Below are 7,175 nucleotides of genomic sequence, written 5' to 3'. Positions count from 1 at the left end.
AATAAAATGCAACATACGCATGAATGCAGCAGTGATATTTATCCAAAAACATCACATATAATAGTAAAACACTAGCAGGGAAAATTTTACTTTGATAGTTAAAGTAAAGACGAGGCTACATACTTTTACTACTGTAAGGTTTTGAATGCAGGACTTTTACTTGTAACTGAGTTTTTCCACAATATGGTATCAGTACTTTCACTAAAGTAAAGGATCTGAATACTAAGTGGCTTCTTGAGATACTCTTGCTTTTTGTCAGTGGTGGAACAAGTTCTCCAATATTCTAAAGTCGCAGTACCACAGTGTAAAAGTACAGGACAAGTAAAAGGTCTGCATCCAAAACCTTACTTAAGAACACAGTCAAAATATACTCAAAGTGTCAGTACAACAAATTCAGTTTAGCCTCTAACCAAACAGCGCAAAAAGATAAATTATAGATAACTGAATGCACAGAATAAACAATATAATCAATAAATGACAGTAGTGTGTTATATTTACTGTTTAAACTATATGAAATTACGCATTATTATCTTGATGTAACATTTATAACAGTTCACACTGACATTAGGCCTGACATAACATGTTTGAACCCTCCACAGTCATTAATCATGTGTCCATGTCAGGTACATTTGCAGGGAGTTATGACTTCTACATGTATGAACAAAGACCATCAGCTACAAGCCGGCACCCATACTACAGCTACTGTCAGAAAAAACCATTGTTTTTTTTGTTTTTTTTTCCCTGGGGGAGATTTTTTTAAACTATGTCATTTCAAATCCCTTTTTTAATTAAAGTTAAAACATGGAAGTCGTGTTTATACATGCACAGAATATTCTTACTTTCTTTTTACTTGTGCAAGCATGGCCCCCGGGGCGGCTGCTCACAACTATCTGAAGATGTCATGGGTTCAGTACGCTTCAAAGAAAGAAGTTTATAGAAAAAAAAAGTGGTCAGACCACATTTTAAGGCAAAAGTTTAATGGCCTGGTCTTGAATGGCCACATTTGAAGGTGGAGTGAAAGGCTTGTTGTGAGAGAGAAGGGTGGGGCATGTTTAATCTTACAAATGGAGATAATGGCCCTCATGATGTTGCACCCTTGGCCATGGAAAATAATGGAACTAGATGTGTAGAGGTAAAGATTTAAGAAAAAGAGTCCACCTCCACGTGCATGTTCAGTTGCATGATGTGGTTATTTGATTGTCAGTTTTTCTTGAAGTTGCAAAATATTGTTTGTCAAAGCCCTCTCATCAGTAAGATGATCCAACAAGCACTTTGTTTGAAGCACACTGAGGCCTTTAATCGACCTCCAACATGTGTGGACGTCCACTCACACTCAGTGGGATTAAACTGTGTACACTAATAAAAAAGATCATACTCAACAAAACCCCGTGCTCCTCATGAGTGTGTTTGGGTTTTCACTGGATCTTTCTTCAGTGCTAATGTTTCCCTTTTCACTGCCAATTTTTATTTTTTCACTGCCAAAACGTTCTGTCACTGTTCTGGCTCCATATAAAGACTTCAGCTGTTGCACACGGCCTGCAGGATTCTTTGAGTGTTTGTGACTATAACTTAAAATATGCTGTCAGTCAGCAGAGATCACGGCGTGTGTAGTTTGTCAGTGTCTACTGTACATGATTACATTTTTACAGAGGGTGTAGCATTGGTTGTACTCCTCTGTGTCTGAATGATGGGCGTGTTAACAGGATAAGGAAAGTGCTGTTACTGAAAGGAGAAACTGCTCTGGTGCAGTTTGTGAGCATCATGAATTCACATCTGTCACACACACCTAACACATATTTTCCTCATACCTGTGCTACAGTGATGGGTTGTGCTGAGTCATGAGTCCAATCAGCCCTCATTGGCTGGCACTCGGCCTGTGTGACTGACTTGATAGTATATAAATGCTTATAAATATAACAGTTTATTATTGAAAATCAGAAAACTTGTGATTAAATGTTCATTACTTGTCACATTAGACACAAGAACTTTAAAACCTGAAAAGGAGAATTTGTTTAGGAGGTAGAAGTGGAGACAGAGCTTTGTTTTTTTATTTAAAGTCTATTTCAACCCAAAATCGTGACATTTTTTCACCTGAAAATCACCAAAATGTTCCCCAGTGGTGAATTTGGAGTCAATCTGCACTGTCCTGAGTTCAGGGCATGAACTTATAAATGAAAAGAAGCACATTCATTGCAATACAACACAAAACCCCATTTGAAAATGAAGCACCAACACCCCCAAAATCCCACAGATAAGAACCAAAAGCCTCCAACTGACTGGGGTGTGGTGGGCAAGACTGGACCAGCCTCCCTCCTCTGGCTGCTGTTAAGCCTCTGGCTGTTACATTCTATTTACATGGCCGTCAGACATTCAGTCCTTCCGGTGAGAAAAGCAAATAGTTAAATGTCAGAATCCTGCCTGAATACAATGTCGGTGTGTGGAAATCAGTGCCAGATAACAGTTGGTAGATTTCTGTCTTTATCGTTGAGTTTTGTAACTCTCCATTTAACTGGACAAGAAAAAAACATGCACAAATGCTTCTTGCAATTCGGCAATATGTGAGATTAAAACATATATAAAGGAACATAAAGGTGCACCTTCAAAATGTTATGTCATTTCAAACAAAAGCTCATGTTACAACCTTTTTTTCACCTCTGACCACACTAGGGAAGGTGTGGCTGGGTGTGGTCCGAAATGTGCTTTGTGGCACCTGTTACCACACCCAACAGTGATGTCACTGTGTCCTAGAGTAGCTTCACTTCTACATCGCTGCAGCAAGGTGACACGTTAAAGCGCTGGAGGTCAACAATAACAAGATTTTCAAGCGGTGTCAAGTTGCTCTTTAAACAAAAAATGGATGTTGGAAACACTGAAGGAGCGCCTGCCTTACATTTGGGGACTGTTTGGGATACGTGTAATGCTGTTTTTTAAGTTCTAGTTAATTTATCTGCAGTCTTTTTATTAGTATTGTGTTGTTATTCCCATTTGTAGAAGTCAGGTTTTATCACTAAAAACGTGTTTTGTCATGGACGCTGTGTGTTTGTGTGTTCTTGGTCTGTATTTGAACAACAAGCTGTGACACATCAGTGTCACACCAGTGGGGACTTCTAATCCCTCTGTTCTGTGTCCTTCTCTTTATGTCTCTCTTTCTCTCTCTTTTATGTCCCTGCCAGGTGACTGTTTGTCCCGGTTCGTAACAACATCAACACAACACACAGCTTGTGGTACATGGACACACACACACACTCCCACACACTGTGGAGCAAACGTCTGTTACCTTGAAGTGACCCCACAGTGGATCGGTTCTCCCCATTAATGGATCAATGTGACTGATTTGATCTATTGTTTAAGTTTCTGCATATAATTCTTAAAGATGTGAGACTGTGTGTGTTAGGCTGACCAAACGTTCTCTTTTGCGTGTGTGTGTGTTAGAGTGCGGCACACATACTTCTGTCCAAACCCGACAGTCATTCTGTGTTGTTATGTCCGAAACCGAACCGAGCCCGACATTATTTAATGACTAAAGCACTGAGTTTGTGTCACACAGTTGTCATGGTTACAGGCTATTTAACAAGCCGGGCGTGCGCCGTGGGTGCTCCGCGGAGAGGGAGACCTCCGTGTTTGAGACGGGAGCGGGCGGCGGGAGGTCCGAGGCTTCCAGCGAGGGGAGAGGTAGAAACAAACAGCCAATGTGTGTGTGTTGTGTTCAGGTGTTGTCACGTAAATAACAGTCCCCAAGCAATAAACAGGACAGACAATAGGATTTTATTTATTTTTACACTACATTTTCACTGAAAGCTGACCGAATCCGACCCGAGCCCGAATACAATTTATACATTTTTGACCGAACCCGGCCCGACCCGTCAGGTAGGCCTACCGTCGGGACCCGTCGGGGTCGGATCGGGTAGCCACACTCTAGTGTGTGTGTATGTGTCCCCTATCTATAGGGGCCTATCTGAATTTCTGTCTTTGAGAGATATTATTTTGTAATATAACTGAATATTCTATCCATACGTATAAACTTTAAATATATTAAAATTATAAGGCATCTTTGAGTAAACTGCGAGTATCATTTAAGTAGGCTATGTCGTGGCCGGGCCGAGTGTCCTCTTTTTTGGAAATCAAAATATGGTCACCCTAGTGTGTGTAATGTAAAGGTGATTCAGTTACTTCCTGTGGTCTCGTCGTAACTGTGAGGCTGCCAGGCAATCAGCAGAAACTACAGGAAGTCACTGCCCCCAGCCAAGAAAGGGTCCAGAATTTAACTTCCGTAAAAGCACATTGTGTCGATTTTACATTTAAGTTTTAATCTGGATTAAACAAATTAAATATGTTTTCATAGAGGTGCTTCTTTTGGACGGAGCCAGGCTAGCTGTTTCCCCTGTTCCTATTTATGCTAAACTTAGCTCTCTTGGTTGAATCTCCATATTTACCATGATGACAATCTGGCTCCTGTGGTGCTCTGAAAACCGGATGAAATGTTTCGTGTTTTGTTCTGTTTGGGGAACAATATGTGAAGCTCATCACTCCTCAAAATTTACAAGCACACAGTGGTGCAGATGGGAGCGGGGGCCATTTTGAAATCGCTTTTTATTCATGCTTCCAAAAGCATGTGGCTGACGTCTGAGGTTTGAGATTTGCCAGCCGGAACAAGCATGCATTCATAAGCACAAACTAATTAATTTGGGAAAAGCATGATGTGTATTTGCTTGTTTATTGCATTAAAGTTGTATTTTTTGAATGGTCGATCTTCTAAAATTTGTTGTGTTCAAACAGATGTGAATGCAGTGTGTGTGTGTGTCTGCAGCACTTCAATAGCACAATGAGATGTTGGCCTGATGACAGACCACACATTGACCGTTGTGCGTCTATAACTTGACTCATGTGTGCTGTTCATCGCCAACACACCAGAGTTTGTTTTTGAGTAACTGAATAAAACTATTTGTGAATGCATCACGCTCAACCTCTGTCTTGTAGCACCCGTCACACACCCTCAGACCACATAATCCCTACGCACACACACACCAAAGCCTCTGCATTCACAGCCACAGTCTCTTGTAGGTATTGACATGTAGACACACACCCTCACACACACACACACACACACACACGCTCATCCCCCCCTGCCCCTGCCCCTGCCCGCCCATCGTGGCCCCTCACTGTAAACAGGCTGATATTTCGTTCAATGGCAGCGTCCTATTCTTTGAGGCCGATGACACTGGTGACATGTAAAGCTCTCGGGCATTGTCCAGCTCTCTGGAGCTCTTTAGCAGTGTAATCACCAGTGAAATGGCAATGGGCCACTGGGATGAAAACACAAGTCAGCAGCTGGTCAGCAAATCACAGTTGAAAGCCGTTAAATGGTGGATTTGCCCAGTAAGCAAGACGAGCTCGGGGGGCCTTTGTGGACCCGGTTTGTGAGTGCACAGAGTTGGAAGGAGAGACTTTTTTCATAACCATTTATATCAATTAGATTCAAGGCCTCTGATTGTTATATATGATGTCCTTTTACACAGTATTCTCATGAACAGAGTGGAGGAACTGGATCCCCACGCAGTTTCAGAGTTGGTTTAAGGTGTATGTATAGTTTTCTGATCAGAAAAAGCTGTTTTTAATTCAATTGAAATGTTTGGACATGAGCTGAGTACTGAGTGGCAGCCCAGATGTCCTAGTTTTCCGCTGGAATTGATTGGAAGCTGCTGATTATAAACATTTTTCATTGTCAAACTATTTCTGTCACTGGGCTCTCAGTCAGCTTTGCTGTAACAGTTATATTGGTAATAATAATATTTAGTTTATTCTAGTTATTTTATGTATTATGGCCTTTCAGTTGTATTTGTTTCCAATGTTCCAGAGTGGAAAAAATACAATCAGTGACAAAAGTCTAAAAAATATTTCTATTTTTTTAGTTGAAACAATGAATAGTAAATACACCATATTACCGATATAGAAATATTTATGAAAAACAAAAGCACGGGTCCAAAAACTGCATGATGACATCATCACAAACATAAAGCAGTGGTCAAAATGTGTCCTCCCAAAAAGAATTAAACACATAATGGCTCCTGTTGAAAAGGTAGGAGCTCTCTCTTTCTGCATCCATGTGTCGGACCCTTCTGTAGGCTATCTAACATACTATGATGTAATAGACTCAGTCAAACAGGCAATATGCAATGCATCCCCATGTGGCAACTCCACACTCCATCTAGTGGCTCATGAGGACACAGATCTGCACATATCACCATCTGTAGTCTGTAGCACAGCAGAATAAAAGCAGTGTTGTGGTCATTTATTCTTATTTACAGTAACTTTTTGGTGATTATAACAGTAGAGTAACAGCAGTTTCCTATAGTTAGTCAGTTAGTTAGTTCCCTGCCCACATGAACTTATAAAGAAAACCCAAAATACCTGTTGCAGAGATTAAACGTGTCACACATAATATAACGTATTACATGAACAGAACTGTCTTCTGTTCCAAGCTTCATAAGTAAAATCTGTCCCAAGATTTTTTTTATAGCTTTTTATACTCATGCATCCAAAAGATCTTTGGCTTTTGGTTAAATTCTCTTCACTGAATGTTTGTAATTTACATTTGTACCAGACATCAACAGACTACTTTATCTTTCCATATATCTGAAGAGCAATTTGTGAATCATGAATATTAAACTGTGAGCAAAATAAAAAATAATTAAATCATACAAAATAAAGATTTCACCTCAGTAATTCTGATTAGTTCTTCCCGTGCTGCGTGTGGAATGTATTAATGCTTGTGACGTATCTTCTGTGATATACTCTGTACTGTTTTTTGTCTCTGTGAAGAAAATCTGCTTCTTTTATCTTTATGTTTTTTGTTTGACATGTGCCTTCAAACAACATGAAACAGATTTTTTTTAAAAAGTGTGGATTTGCTTTCACAAAGTCACTAAAACAAAAAATATTAAACCTCACATACATCTTACTTTTAGTTATTCCTTTTAATTATTGTTATTGCTGGAACCTTTTTGATTGTTTGTTTGTCTTTTTGGGGGGAAAGTTTGTTCCTATTTTTAATTTATAATTTAAGAGGGCTATTCAATTTTAAAACTCCAAATTTTCGTACGACCAGGAAAAGTTTTTGTATTTCTGTTTGGGGAGTGAAGTTATGGAACAGTCTGGATGGGGAACTCAAGACATGT

This window comes from Epinephelus moara, chromosome 3 (genome assembly GCF_006386435.1).
Source record: "Epinephelus moara isolate mb chromosome 3, YSFRI_EMoa_1.0, whole genome shotgun sequence".
In the NCBI taxonomy this organism is placed as follows: domain Eukaryota; kingdom Metazoa; phylum Chordata; class Actinopteri; order Perciformes; family Serranidae; genus Epinephelus; species Epinephelus moara.
This window is presented reverse-complemented; position numbering follows the sequence as displayed.